The sequence below is a fragment of the Bos indicus genome, chromosome 17 (genome assembly GCF_029378745.1).
Source record: "Bos indicus isolate NIAB-ARS_2022 breed Sahiwal x Tharparkar chromosome 17, NIAB-ARS_B.indTharparkar_mat_pri_1.0, whole genome shotgun sequence".
NCBI classification, from domain to species: Eukaryota; Metazoa; Chordata; class Mammalia; order Artiodactyla; family Bovidae; genus Bos; species Bos indicus.
This window is the reverse complement of record NC_091776.1, coordinates 9,161,357-9,175,530: the sequence shown is the minus strand read 5'-3', so window position 1 is coordinate 9,175,530 and position 14,174 is coordinate 9,161,357.

The window sequence follows — 14,174 nt, the reverse complement described above, 5'->3', positions numbered from 1 at the left end:
TTATGGCTCTAGCAGAGTCTTTTTTCCAGTGTCTTGTAGCTGGCGACCAGAAAGCCTCTTTGGCCAGTCTTTCTCCGTAGCTCTACTGGTTCAGGCACTTAGAGGACTCCCTTCCCTGGAGTCTTTCTCTGTTGTTCAGAACATCAGGCACATAGAGGGGCCCCCCTGGCTTGGGTCCTACTCTGTAGTTTGGTGCGTCAGTCACTGAAAGGAGCTCCCTGGATGGGGTCCTGCTCTGTAGTTGAGTGCATCAGGCATTTGATGGACCGGCCTCTCTATTGCTCAGCTGCCCGAGCTGGCATGTTGGGGGAGAGAGGCTATGGTGATGGCTCCAGCCACTAGCATGACTCAGCAGTGTTGCCTTGCTTCCATGGCTGCCTGGTTTTCCTCCACCAGCATTTCCCACCACAATCTCCTCCCTGACATCACCTCAATCCATCTCTCCACAGTCAACAGCAGCCCTTGCCCTAGGATTGCTCCGCAATCCCTAAACTCCAGCTCTCAGCCACTGTGCCTTCCCAGAGACTAGCTTTTCTGTCCGTGGTATGTATGGCTGCAAGGACTATCTGATTCTCATTCCATTTACTCTGCCACAGGTCAGCTGTTTCACTGTCAGCCTTAAATGTTTCTCCTCTGACTCAGACAGTTGCCCCACTGTGGGGATTGGACCCCTGCTTCAGTTTCCCCGCCCACTGAGGGCAGGTCCAATCCTAATAACACTCCTGTTTTTCCTCCTAGTTCCTTCATCCTACCAAGTTCTGCGTGGTTCTATATGTTTTTTTCCTCTGGTCGGGTCCTCCTGTCTGCTCTGAGCTGGTGTTCTACATGCACTTCTGTGTCTGAAGGTGTGTTCCTGATGTATCCGTGGAGAGAGAGGCACTCCACGTCCACCTCCTCCTCCACCATCTTGTTCTCTCTCTGCCTTATCTTTTTGATACATTTAGATTTTGGTATTGATGTTGTCTCAGATTTTCCCATAATTCTTAATTTAAAAAATGTCTCAGTGAAAATACTTTTATTTCTTAACTTGCTAACAGATTTCATGACCACACAATGACAAATATAGTAATCTTAAAGACGACCATAAAAAACTTATCCCGGTGTGTTTTAGCTTTTGAAAGTAGTCAAATCATGCAAAATGGGCAAGATGTGAATTGAAGACTACCACTTTACAAGTCTTAAAAGCAATCTGTGTATTAGAAATCCCATTTTCCTTTTATAGGTAGGCAGTGGGCACACAAGCCTCATATGACTTAGGAATATATTTGCTTAATGACTTACCAGATCAAGCACCAGTTCTGGTTTGTGATCACGGCCCTGTCTATTGCTATGTAGATGATGGATTGTAATAAGTGTGTTCAAGGACATGGGATCACATCTGCAGAGAAATTCAGAGAATATCTTCTATAGAGTGTGGAAGAAAGAGAAAGCTAAGAGAAAGCTTTCTGGCTAAAAGAAAGCTAATTTTTCGTGAAGGTATTACTTCATCTTTCTATATATTAATCTATGTAAAATTATACAATCAATTCTTTTATCATATTTCTTTCAAACCTACTACATGAATCTTGGAATATAAGTAGATATCATTGGATGATAGCTGTTTGATTTCACTTCATAGCCTTGAGTTTCTTTCATTTTCATCAAGGCAACATATTGAATGAATGTATTTTACAAACAGGAGTTGTTGAATTCCAGTGTGTGTGTGTGTGTGTGTGTGTGTGTGTATGTGTAGTACATCTAGGAACAAACATGTTTCAGGGTGGACCCTCGACATTGCAAGTTTCAGTCAGAATTATTTTTTTAAGACTTTAGTTATCAACCCACAAAACATGGCCTTATAATGTAAATGCTGACATAACCTTTAGATATACCTGGCTATAAATCAAGGTACTGTAAAGCACCATATTTGAAAAGTCAAGCAAGATAAAGTACTGAGTTAATGTTCATTGGGAGAAAGAGAACACTCAACTAGTTAAATACTTCCAGTTTCAGCTTTGAATGAAATATAGGCCCTTTTGCATCTTTAGTAACAAAATCAAATGTATTAAAATGATTCTCATATACAAGTGAAATGAATGTCAAAAAAGATTCTCTATGGGGAAAAGAAAGATACTTCAATTAGGGCTTTACTGTTTTCCAGTCCATAACCAAATCTATAAATGCATTCAGTTACTTCCCTAAGGAGTTAAATTTCTGTCCTGCAGGTTTTGCTGGAGGTTGAAAAGGGATTCAGTCCTTCCTGAGTGCTGAGGAAGACCAAAGAGCACGAGCTGTCAAATGGGATATCGTGCCAGCAGAATTCTCATTGAACACTTGATGTCATATGTCATCTGACACTGGCTTTTCATTCAGGTCATTTCAGGATAAGGTAGGACTGCAAACACAGAACCAACTTAGTGGGTGTATTGCTACCAAGTTTCAGGGGTTTGGCTGGCATTCCAGAGTTTATTTGAATTAATCTTCATTCTCACTGGCCTGCGGAGCTCAGTGAAAACTGGCTTTTCAGCCAACGCTTTCATTGCTTCCTGATTGTGCTGATATCAGAAACACCACAAGAAAAGCACTTGAGAGATTTTTAAAGGAATAGTTTGCTTCAGAGAAGGATGAACTTTCTGCCAGAAGGTACAAAGACTATCTGTTTATTGTTTATTTGGGACACATGGCAACTAGCCTCCTGTTTACTAAAGCCAGTCTTGTGGGTGTGCTGACAATTTATTTCTGGGGACTATTTAGAATTTACACTTTCTCCAGTAGGTTGCAAAGAATTTTCATTGATTGATTCAACAGGTAGAATTTACCAACAGATACAATCAATTCTATCTGTGAATCTGTAGAAATTCTAGTTGTATTTTTGAACCTAATAGATGATGATTGAACTGAGAAAGTATTAAGCTAAATAAAAACACCATATTTTTCTGAGTTTTAAGGTCTTAGGGTTAAAAGACATTATGAATTATATGATGATCCTCACACTGCCATATATTCTCACAGTTTCCAGTGAAGACACTTGGAGTCTTTCCTGAAAATAATTTCTATACACTTATAAAATCCTGTTTATGCTTTAGTAATGTTATGGATGGACATGAGTCTGAGTGAACTCCGGGAGTTGGTGATGGACAGGGAGGCCTGGCGTGCTGCGATTCATGGGGTCACAAAGAGTCGGACACGACTAAGCAATTGAACTGAACTGAATGTTATGGAAAACGTGTGTTCTGTTCAAACCTCTCTGAGTAAGTGTGCCACTTTTGATTGGGTTTTGTTTGAGGTTTTGAGTGTACATATAAATATAATAAAACTAAGTGGGTGGGAGGGAGGTTCAGGATGGGGAACACATGTACACCCATGTGTGAATGTATGGCAAAAACCATCACAATATTGTAAAGTAATTAGCCTCCAATTAAAAAAAAAATAGGAAAGGAAGAACTATCTTGATTAATGGCAGGGTGAATAGAAACACTCATATTGTTGGGCTTTCTTCAAAGATACATTTGGTCCAGTGGTTAAGACTTCACCTTCCAATGCAGGTGATGCAAATTCAATCCCTGGTCAGACAGCTAAGGTCCCACATGCTTTGCTGCCAGAAAACCAAAATATAAAACAGAAGCAATACTGTAACAAATTCAGTATTTTAAAAATAGGCCCAAATTAAAAAAAAAAAAATCTTAACAAAAGGAAAAGGTGCGAGAACACAGTTTAATACTGGAAGTCTAGATGAGGCCTCTGGCTTCCTCTGAAGGAAGTCTCAGTCCCTATGGCTGTCACCTGTGCAGTGCGACAAAGGCTGGCCGACCATGCCTACCTGTGCCGGGGAGAAGGGTGGGGAGCAGCACGTGCAGCCCCTCTCCACTCTGGGCTGTTTATCCACTGCCAGGCTTGACTGACCTTCTGAAGCCAAAATTTAAAGAGAAAGTGGGAGTGATGTGCTCTGAGTAGACACAGGAAATGAGAGAGGGAAGCAGGACATGCCAGGTCTTTCTCAAAACACAGTAACACTACCCTCTGTTAAAATAGGATCCAGAGATGCGGGCTTCCGTCCAATCAGATGAGAACGTTCTCCGTCCGTGGGGCGGTGGGAGGGGCTAAAGCAGGGGCTGCTGTCTGCTTCTCTAGGAGCAGAGATGGCGGTGCAGGGCAAGGGGTGGGGTGTTCTTCTTCCCCAACACCACACATCCCTCCTGACAGTGATTCCCACCCCCGATGACTCCCCAAACTTGCTTGAATACCCTCAGAATCTGAACGTTGCCCCTAGCAACCCGTTGTGATTGACGAACATGGTAAGAAGTTCTCATACAGAGCTCAACCCGCCCCATGTCTTCCATTAGATCCTTTATTGAGTTTTTGGAACGGCAAGGAGCAGGTCTAATCATGCAACTGATTTTCAGTTATTTGAGTCTGTTATCTCTCTGCACACCCCTGTCCTTCAAACACCACATCTAACCATGAAATCCAAATGCATTCCGTTGAAAAAAATTATTTATTTTAATTGGAGGCTAATTACTTTACAATGTTGTGGTGGTTTTTGCCATACATTGACATGAATTAGCCATGGGTGTGCATGTGTTCCCCATCCTGAACCCCCCTCCCACCTCCCTCCCCATCCCATTCCTCTTAGCATCAGTTTGCTTCCCCCTCCTCCTCCTCAGGACTGGGAAGTTCAGGTGAGAGCCTGTGGGACAGGTGGCATTGACCGGCAGGGCCCCTGGCACATGAGCGGAGCGGGGGCAGTGGCTCTTCTCTCCTCTCCCTGAGCGGTGGTGAGGGCTCCTGCCCGCCTCTGCCTGCCTGCTTTTGCCTATGCTCTCAAAAGTGAAACGCTGCACCGTCGGGAGGACTGGTGCAGAGAGTTAAGACACGTAGAGCCAAGAAAATAAAGAGTCAGATGTCCCGGCAGCTTTCAGTGCGTCCTGATTCTCACCACCCCCAGAGCAACCATGAAAGTAGGAGGGACCAGATGAAGACATTTAGAAATTGGTTCCGCTCCACAGCTATCCGGAGCAGGCTGGGACTCGGCTGCTTTGAGGTGGCTTGAGAGCCTCCTCTCTGGTGTCAGAACATTCACGTGGCAATGCCGCTCCCTTTTGAAACCTCTCTGACTCACCCTAACCTTGAGGTAGGGAGACGGAAATTTTTCTTTAAAAAAAAAACAACACATTGAACCTACAATCGAATGAAACCAAATTCCATGGAAATCCAACAGAAGTGTGTAATCAGCATAGCCATGGCCAACTTCTGGTCTTGAGTACGGATCCCTGTCGGAGGGAAGTGTGTGGGTGTTTGTGTCGGGTCTGCAGTGAGACCTGCGCTAGTGAGCTGAGAATTCCATTTTACTTAGAAGTTGCAAGGGGAGAAAGGAAGTGCACTTAGGGTGCAGTGTTCAAAAAGCAAAAGGAAACAAAACAAGATCCATACAATGGGAAGGCCCACACTTTTCAAACTGTACCAGCTGTTGGAGAGTTGATTACATGAACTTAGACCTTTCTCTGAGATGGGTCTAAGGTAACATGAACGTATGTTATTGCATGGTTGCAAATGTAGCGACTATTCTGGTGCATGGCGACTTAAAAACATTCATAGAAAAGCACAAGTGTGACATGAAATGTGGGCAAAGAGCCAGACATGACTGAAGCGACTTAGCACGCACAATGTGAAAAGTGTAGGAAGCAAACTTATTATGCCTGCTTGCCTGCTAAGTCACTTCAGTTGTGTCCGACTCTCTGTGACCCTGTGGACTGTAGCCTGCCAGGCTCCTCTGTCCATGGGGATTCTCCAGGCAAGAATACTGGAGTGGGTTGTCTTGCCCTCCTCCAGTGAATTTTCCTGACCCAGAGATCGAACCCATGTCTCAGGCATCTCTTATGTCTCCTGCATTGGCAGGTGGGTTTTTTGTTGTTTTTTTAAGTACCACTAGCGCCATCTGGGGAAACTTACTCTAGCCACCTGCATATGACTTGGCAAAGAGTGAGCCCCTGGAATCACCTTGTAGAAATCTAAAATCTTCCAAGTTGTTTAGTGACCTTGGGAATTCATTAAGAGCATCAGGGTCTCTCATGAGGTAAGTGTTGAGTGGCTAAGGTTGAAGGAGCAGTAGATTAAACTTTATTTCCTTCTCATTACATCACACAAATGTCTGTGTTCCTAGCCAAATACATTATGGCAAAAAAATAAAAGGAAACTCTAAATAATGATTGATAATATGCCAAGCAACTTCAGAACTTTGTTGACATTTGCTCTCTTGAATTGTATCTTAATGACTATATAACATGTAACTCTAAAGAAATGTAACCTAAAAAAAAAAAAAAAAAAAAACACCTCACCACATACTAGAATAAATAAATATTTATTATTTCCTTTGAAGCCGTCATTCTGGAATGCTAGCTCTTAACCCAATAATTCTGAAGTTATTCAAAACTATTTTTGTATTGTCTTTCTGCAAGCATCTTCAGTTCCGTGTACTTTATTTTGAATGGCTTACGGTGGGCCTTACAGTCTGGCACATACATCTTGTCTAGCATCCTTGTTTTATGGAGAAAGTTGATCTGGAAATTTCAAGTGATTTGTCCCAAGTCACATAAAGCTGGGACCAGAACCAAGATCTGTTTTCCAGGAGAGCATTTTTGCCACAGCATCCTTCTGCCTTTTTCCTTCGTGGGTGGACTTAATTTTTTGGAAAAAAAATTTTTTAAGTTATTCACAGCCAAATCTAGTGAATAAGATGGATGATCAACTCAGTGCAATGCGGTAAACCTTCATTGGGTACCCACTATATACAAGGTATCCTAACAAGTGCTGCAAAAGAGACAAAAGACTTTAAGGCATAGGACTTGATCTTAAATTAACTGTAATAAGAGAATAAAAAAAATAGCTGTTATTACAGTAGAATTGAGAGGAGAGTTATTTCCTTGAGTTCCTGATTTTGTATTATATGCCTTCAATCAATAGGCAAAGCCCCTACTTTGGTTAAGTACCTGTTTGTCGTGACCTTCTTTCAAATTCACAATGACAGGATTGGAGTGAACAAAATTGTTAGCTTATGAAAGGATTATGAGTCTTTAAAATGAAAATGTGACCTAACATTTTAGGGAAGGGTGCAATTATTATTTTCTGTAAAAAAATAAAACTGTTAGAATTTTCAGAATATTTGTGTACTGCCAAGTTGCTATGTGGATACTTTTGGGGAAATGAAATCAACATATCCAATCTGTGGTGACAGACCTTTAATCAATCCTGTGCTATTCTGGAGTCTTTCAAAATATGGTCAGCACTTAATTCTGCTGCCTTTTAAAATACTGAAGTAAAGATAATAAATACCTTGCTAATCTATGCTCTCAATTAATTTATATGATGGTAACATAACTTGCCTAGAAACATAGGATCAGCTTCATCTTTTCTTAATGTTTATGTAATAAAAACAAATACTTTTTTATAAGAATATCTTGCTGCTGTTGCTCAGTTGCTTCAGTCATGTCTGACTCTTTGCGACCCTATGGACTCTAGCCCACCAGACTCCTGTGTCCAAGGGATTCTCCAGGCAAGAATATCTTACTATTGATTTATCATAGATAACAGTTTTGAGTTAGTGTTCTAGTAATAATTTTCACTTGGAAGGTTAACACTTGTTGAACATACATTAAATGTCTGGCACATTTCATAAAACTTTTTTTGTTACTTTTTATTAGAGTGTAGTTGTTTTACAATGTTGTGTTAGTTTCTACTGTACTGCAAAGTGAATCAGTTATATGTACACATATATCCTCTCTTTTTTGGATTTCTTTCCCATTTAGGTCACCACAGAACACTGAGTAGAGTTCCCTGTGCTATCCAGCAGGTTCTCACTGGTTATTTATTTTATACACAGTATCAGTAGTGTACTTTGCACTTTTTATGCAAAGATGGCACAATAAAGGACAGAAATGGTATGCACCTAACAGAAGCAGAAGATATTAAGAAGAGGTGACAAGACTACACAGACGAACTATATGAAAAAGATCTTCACAACCTAGACAATCAAAATGGTGTGATCACTCACCTAGAGCCAGACATCCTGGAATGTGAAGTCAAGTGGGCCTTAGAAAGCATCACTACGAACAAAGCTAGCGGAGGTGATAGAATTCCAGTTGAGCTATTTCAAATCCTGAAAGGTGATGCTGTGAAAGTGCTGCACTCAATATGCCAGCACATTTGGAAAACTCAGCAGTGGCCACAGACTGGAAAAGGTCAGTTTTCATTCTAATCCCAAAGAAAGGCAATGCCAAAGAATGCTCAAATTTCTGCACAATTGCACTCATCTCACATGCTGGTAAAGTAATACTCAAAATTCTCCCAGCCAGACTTCAACAGTACCTGAACTATGAGCTTCCAGATGTCCAAGCTGGATTTAGAAAAGGCAGAGGAACCAGAGATCGAATTGCCAACATCCACTGGATCATCGAAAAAGCAAGAGAGTTCCAGAAAAACATCTACTTCTGCTTTACTGACTATGCCAAAGCCTTTGACAGTGTGGATCACAATAAACTGTGGAAAATTCTGAAAGAGATGGGAATACCAGACCACCTGACCTGTCTCCTGAGAAATCTGTATGCAGGTCAAGAAGCAACAGTTAGAACTGGACATGGAACAACAGACTGGTTCCAAAACAGGAAAGGAGTATGTCAAGGCTGTATATTGTCACCTTACTTATTTAACTTGTATGCAGAGTAGATCATGAGAAATGCTGGACTGGATGAAGCACAAGCTGGAATCAAGATTGATGGGAGAAATATCAATAACCTCAGATATGCAGATGACACCACCCTTAAGGCAGAAAGTGAAGAAGCACTTAAGGGCCTCTTGATGAAAGTGAAAGAGGAGAGTTAAAAGGTTGGCTTAAAGCTCAACATTCAGAAAACTAAGATCATGGGATCTGGTCCCATCACTTCATGGCAAATAGATGGGGAAACAGTAGAAATAGTGACAGGCTTTACTTTTTTGGGCTCCAAAATCACTTCAGTTGGTGACTGCAGCTATGAAATTAAAAGATGCTTGCTTCTTGGAAAAAAGTTATGACCAACCTAGACAGCTTATTAAAAAGCAGAAACATTACTTTGCCAACAAAGGTCCATTTAGTCAAGGCTATGATTTTTCCATTAGTCATGTATGCATGTGCAATTTGGACTGTAAAGAAAACTGAGCGCCAAAGAATTGATGCTTTTGAACTGTGGTGTTGGAGAAGACTCTTGAGAGTCCCTTGGACTGCAAGGAGATCCAACCAGTCCATTCTGAAGGAGATCAGTCCTGAATATTCATTGGAAGGACTGATGCTGAAGCTGAGAGTCCTGTTCTTTGGCCACCTGATGGGAAGAACTGACTCATTTGAAAGACCCTGATGCTGGGAAAAATTGCAGGCAGGAGGAGAAGGGGATGACAGAAAATGAGATGGTTGGATGACATCACCAACTCAATGCACATGAGTTTGAGTAAACTCCGGAAATTGGTGATGGACAGGGAGGTCCAGCGTGCTGCAGTCAATGGGGTCGGAAATCGTTGGACATCACTGAGCGACTGAACTGAACTGACTGATCAGTAGTGTGTATGTGTTAATCCCAATCTCCTAATTCTTCCCAGTCCGTCCCCACCACTGCCTTACCCCTTGTCATCCATATGTTTGTTCTCTACATCTGTGTCTCTATTTCTGCTTTGCATATAAGATCATCTATACCATTTTTATAAAGTGTTAATTGTTTCACTTAGACATTTAATCCTATTAATAAATTCCTGAGTTAATTGTTACAAATTCAATAAGGAAACCAACACTCAGTCTAACTAAACACATTACCAAAATTCATAGATTGAGGAAGTAACTGTGCTAAGATTCAAACTCAGATCTGTGGATTGCTAAACTGCATTCTTTTTATTGCATTGTCTGTACTTGGTTCTTTAAGTCATAGTGCTATGTGACTTCCCCTATTATAATCAAGGACGTATACTACGAGATATCTGGCCTTTAGGGAGGACAGAGTTTGGAGTAAGTGGTTGCTGCTGCTGCTGCTGCTAAGTCGCTTCAGTTGTGTCCGACTCTGAGCGACCCCATAGATGGCAGCCCACCAGGCTCCCCCGTCCCTGGGATTCTCCAGGCAAGAACACTGGAGTGGGTTGTCATTTCCTTCTCCAATGCATGAAAGTGAGAAGTGAAAGTGAAGTTGCTCAGTCATGTCCGACTCTTAGTGACCCCATGGACTGCAGCCCACCAGGCTCCTCTGTCCCTGGGATTTTCCAGGCAAGAGTACTGGAGTGGGGTGCCATTGCCTTCTCCAGGAGTAAGTGGTTGAGAAACAATAATTGGCTAGATGGTATATGAATTCCGAAACCTAGCCCTTGCCCTGCCACACTTTCCTAAACAAATTCTGATGGATATATATGCATAGAAGATCAGGTCTGGCACTTTATCAACATCTGTACTTTTTTTTGCACGTTATGTTGTTCATTTTTTTGGAGATCAAGCAAGGCCTTGTGGAGAATCTCTGAACTCTTGCATAGGCCAGGTGCTGCCCAAATCACCTTTTCCCTCTGCTTTCTGTTGTTCCCCCTTGTCTTCTAAGGGAAAATGGAGTAGAGAGGAAGGCACTTTTTCTTAAATGAGGACAAGACCTGGTTCTATTTCACCAGGCTCTGCCGTCCCTGGGATTCTCCAGGCAAGAACACTGGAGTGGGTTACCATTTCCTTTTCCAATGCATGAAAGTGAAAAGTGAAAGTAAAGTTGCTCAGTCGTGTCTGACTCTTAGTGACCCCATGGACTGCAGCCTACTAGGCTCCTCCACCCATGGGATTTTCCAGGCAAGAGTACTAGAGTGGGGTGCCATTGCCTTCTCTGATGTAGGGAAGAAGCAAATCCAAAGACACACTTGTTTTTGTTCTTTCTATAAAAGTAAGTCCTGGAGCTCTGTGTCCCTTAATCCTTACCTTCTAGCACACTAAAGGTTTTACTCATATCCAACCTTGAGACAGGGAGGCCTGGTGTACTGCGATTCATGGGGTTGCAAAGAGTTGGACACGACTGAGCAACTGAACTGAACTGAACCTTGAGATCATTATTAGCCCAGGGGCCAATGAATATTCTTGTCTTTTGAAACAGCCACAATGGATAGATTAAGGAGAGTGGAAAGGGAAGTAGGGTAGTACAGAGGTGGGTGGGGAAGCTGTTATTTTCCCTTGCTATCAGGGAGCAGTTTGCATTGACACATGGACAAACCCAATTCATGATGCTGTCTTTACTCATCCAGGGCACTCATCTGAGTTAACTCGCCTCAATCTACTTTAGCATTGGATGAAATCATTTCAATAGAAACAGGATAAAAGAAACGTACCATTATCACTTCTGACCATACCCTTTATGCATTGCTGTGGAAATGGCTTTATGTGCAATTGGAGATTGAATATCTTCAGAGACATCACTCATAAAACACCTGCAACAAATCTTTTCTAAATATGTGGCTAATGGAAACAATAATTATGGTAATTCCAACTTTCTTCCTCCCAAACCTGTCACTAAGGCCATGTCAAACTTCTAAACACATACATCAAAACTAACTGATTAGCCCATAAGGATAGTTTCTGATCTGTATGGTATAATCAGGGCTTTAAATGCATGTGGTTCTATGAAGTTAAGTCCTTGTGTTGTTTTCTGTATATTGTTCTCATCATAAGTATGTGTAAACAGTCCTAAAAATATCTTGATAATTTGAGATATTATGGAATACAACACCCATCTGAGCCCCAAGAAATAAATATAGTATTTTATTACCACAGAAATGATTTTACTTGCTTCTTATATTTTACTTCCTATTGGTATAATATTCAAGAGTGTGTTTAATATTTTTATTTTGCGAAATCTAAGTGTGGCATATGCTATGACTTGACTGTCCAAAAGCTATAGTCTCTCTCTGGCTAACAAAATCCCAAGTTTTTTAGGTAGGCCATGTACCATCTCCAGGAAATGAATCATAATTGGACCAGTTATTAAAATCCTTTCTGGTTTATCACATTCTTACTTTCTCAAACTTCCTTGTGAGGGAAGCCATAGGACAAGTGTTGGCCCATGAGGCACATGAAGAATTCTGGGGGGCTATCTTTCCCCTCTTCAGTTAAAACGTAGTAACCCTTCTCCACCTGCTGCCTTTTTCCTTTTCGTTTGAGACACTGAAATGAGTATGTGGTTCCTTCTGAAGATGAAAATCTACCCACTGTGGATGGCAGAGCAGGAGGGCTGAGCTGGTGCATTTAACGTGGAACTACAATCCTCCAGAAAAAGAGATCCATCCCTGTTAGTGAGATTGGGGGTGCAGACAATGGTGATATGCTTACGTATACCATACAGAGGATGCCTGAGGGACTAAGAACATGAAAAGGGATACCCGTCTCAGAATTCCAACAGATGGAGCAGGTAGCTCAGGAGTTATTCAGATCAAGGTAGGTAGGGAAAAAAAACCTTGTAAGGAAGAATCCAAGAGAATAGCAGCATGTGCAAAGGCGGAGCAATGGCAGAGAACATGATGCGGTTGCTGAATTCTGGTCGGTAGTTTAGGAGAGATGCAGCAAGTGCCAAAGGGTCAGTGGTATGGTTAGAGAGGGGATATCATCCTGATCCTAAGAAGACTTGTATGCTAGACTGAGGATTTTGCACTCTATTCTGATGATAGAGTACTATGACAGATATTATATATTATTACATATTATGCATTATATTCTAGAAGTTCCAGAACTTGGAAACAAAAGAGATAAGATGGGATGAAGGAGAACACAAAGAATGTTTTGAGTTTTAAATTTTCTAATAAAAATGTCCAGACTTCATTGACTGTGTCTTAGGGCTAGTGATGTTTTAGGAGAAAGTCCTACTGGTATCCATGGGAAATTTTCATACAGACAGATTAGAGGGTCATGTCTCTGGGTATGAAACCCATGAAGTGGGATCTTAAGCCAAAGTGTCCATATAAGCCAAGAGCAGGGCCTTTTCTGAGAAACAGCAGCTTCCCGCTAGATCCAGGCAAATTTCACAGTGCATGTCAGGCATCTAACAAGGAGGCCCTTCTGGCTCCTCTCAGTTGCTGACTCTGTTTTCAAGGGCCATTGATAAGCAGGAATAGCGTAACCACAGGAATGCCTTCTGATAACAGTAGAGTAGGCTGCTGCATTCCTGAGCCATAGCTGATGTCTCTCCATCTACTGCCAAGCTGTAGAAAAAGAGTCAAATGCATCACATCTAAAGACTGACCTATTTGGGTTGGCCACTCTTAGGGAAAGAGTTGTGGTGCATGCATATGAATGTGTATATGAAAGGGCCAGGATAGGAGAAAGAGAGAGAGAGAGAGAAGACAGATCAGGAGCCAGCCAGGCAGAGGCACAGATCCTTCCCTTAGGTAGAGGTGTGGCACTGCAGTAAATGCCCTGTCTCCCACCCTCCAGAAAATATCATTTGACTGGTTGGTCACCCCTGCATCAGAAGTGGAGTCTGTCGATGCTTGCCTTCTAGTACTTTGCCTCCAGCATTTGGAAAGAGTCATGGTAAAGCTGCTCACTAAGCACCTGGGCTCCTCCTGTTCCATCCTCCTCCTTGCCACTTCTCTGGAACCAAACTACCTATGGTTACATGAGCATAGGCCTGCTTTGCACATGCCCTCCCCTATTCCTCCTTCCTTTTCTGCTTGGCAGAATTCTATTTATCTTTCAAGCCAGCTCATCAGTCACTCTGTGCAAGAAAGAGATTCCCTCTTCCCCCAGAACAACATGTATATGAGTGCATTTCCCTGATAGATATGCTGAACATTTTTTCATAGCTTGTTGGTAGTTTTTATATCATCTTGGAGCAATGTCTATTCAAGTCCTTAGCCCTTTATTGAATAGAATGGTTTCCTTTTTATTGTTGAGATGAAGAAGTTCTTTGTATGTTCTGGATGTTAACTCATCATCAGATATACAACTTGCACATATTTTCTCCCATTCCATAGTCTGTGTATTCTGTTGGTTGATTGTGTCCTTTGATGCACAGAAGGCTTAATCTGGATATAGTCCCACTTGTCTGTGTTTGATTTTGTTGTCTGTGCTTTTAGAGACACATCCAAGAAAACATTGCCAAATGCGATATCACAAAACCCTTCTTGTGTGTTTTCTTGTAGAACTTTTACTGTTTCAGGTCTTACATTCA